Source organism: Pygoscelis adeliae, unplaced genomic scaffold (genome assembly GCF_000699105.1).
Source record: "Pygoscelis adeliae isolate BGI_AS28 unplaced genomic scaffold, ASM69910v1 Scaffold649, whole genome shotgun sequence".
Lineage (NCBI taxonomy): Eukaryota > Metazoa > Chordata > Aves > Sphenisciformes > Spheniscidae > Pygoscelis > Pygoscelis adeliae.
The window spans coordinates 1-2026 of NW_008825606.1; positions in this window are offsets into that span (position 1 = coordinate 1).

Below are 2026 nucleotides of genomic sequence, written 5' to 3' on the forward strand. Positions count from 1 at the left end.
GGCCACCTCTCACATCATTCCCCCTTAACCACCTATAAAATCTGGTGCTGGAATAGCAGAGTATCCACAGAAGACAAGTTGTCTTCTCTAAGGCCACCTTCTGTCTGCTCTAAGCAGACATGGGGCACCACCTTCAGGTCAATTTTCCAAAAACAAAGCAGCCTTGAGTCCAGTTTGTTTGGGGCCCAGTTCTGGTGCCTGTGAAGCCATGCTATGCCTCAAGGGCCTTGAAAGCAGCTATTCCACTTTCAGACAGAGCCTGCCCTGTCATCCTAGGCACCAGGTTGTGCACTCAGCTGTGTGCCTTACATCTATGCCCACAAGCCAGGATGGCAGCAGGAAGCTCCCACGCCTTTCACGAGCTTTGAGGCTGCCATTCTTCAATCCACTGCTCTCTACCCTTCAGGTACCTAGCCCTGCTCAGCAAATGCAACGTACGTGGCTGGCTCCTGCTATTCTCCCATGGCTGCCCTGCACTCCAGCATGTGAGCAAGGCTCCACCATACAGCTGTAGAAGGCAGACTGATGAGATAAGGCTGATACAGGATTTACCAAAGCCATGGAGAATAGCATGTGGGGCTGAGAGCAGGAGCATCCTTCTCTGTCTAGAGCTTCAAATTGCATGTCCTTGGCCATGCATACCAGGTGCCACAACTGCCCTTGTTAGTGTTGGCCAAGAATAGCACTATAACTCATAGACAGCAAGGACGTGAAGCCTGTCAAAGGGTGGTGCCTTGGCTGACATAGCCAGTGTGGACTGTGCTGCATCTGCATTTCACTGTGCTTTGTCTCTCTGGGGACACCCTAAGCTTCACACTTATCTCCCAGGGCCTGGCCCCATGGGGACAGAGACCTTTGCTTGCTTCTAGCTCTCCCTATCGTCACTGGGTTGTTGCAGTGCTCTGTGTAACCAGCATGCCAAGACAACACATATGAGCTCTCCAAACACCCAGAGCTAGCCAATGTCCCCGGGACCCCATTTCACAGCACCGACCCCTCTGCTAGTTGTAGCACCTTGAACGTTACCCCAGCCTACAAACACCCCTGCATCTCATCCACCACCCCACAGCATCCTCTCCTTGCTGCTCTGCCCCACCTGCAAAAGACCCCTAGACCCACAGTGACAGGCTGCTGCGAGCACAAAGCAGAGACCAGGCTGCTATGCAAGAAATTTGGTAGTGCTCGCTTGAGAAATGTGTCCCTCCACGGAGCTGCTCTCAACTTCACAACAGAGCCACACAGATGCCACTGCTTGGGGTGGAGAAGGGTCCAGAGCCTGCCCTTGGCAGAGCAGCTGCCCTCCAGCCACCCTGCGGGCGCCCACACTCCCCCTGTGCCCTGCAGCTCTGCCCTGCAGACCCTTGTCCTTGTGGTTTGCAGCCCTCGAACTCCAGGGTGAGGTTCCCCCCGCCCCGAGACTCACCCCTTCTCAGCTCGGCATCAGACAACCTCAGGGACACACTCCCTTCCCCTCAGCGCCAAGTGGGGTTCTGGAAATGCCACCTGTGCCATCAGTGGTGCAGCATGGGTGAGACCCAGCTACCACGGGAGCAGCACAGAGCCCGCTCAGAGGCAGCTTTGTGCAGAGGGAGGCACAGGCAGGGGGTGAAACAGCTCTGCCAGGGGAGCAGCGGCAGCCTCAGCACAGCCCTGCTCTGGCTGCGGGGCCCAGCTCCCAGCCTCAGCAGGTGGAGGACGAGGGAGATGCAAGAACGCTGCTCCCCGGGGGACAACCCAAGCTCCGGGGTTGTTCTCCTGCATGCGTGGAATGGGTGCTCTGCCCTCACCCCACATCGACCCCAAGGTCGTCCTCCCCACTCTTCCTCCTCCCCCTGCAAGCTCCCTCCTTCTCTCCACCCCTCCTCTGCCTTCTCCTAAGCAGCCACAAATCCTGGGAAGCAGGATTATTGAAACCGGGGTGTCCAGAGCTCCTTTGGTGGTGACGCTGCCCTGGAGAGGTGGGGGAGCAGGCAGGCAGCTCCTGCAGGCAGCCCTGGCCCTCCCGCAGCCCCTCCGGCCCAGCCCT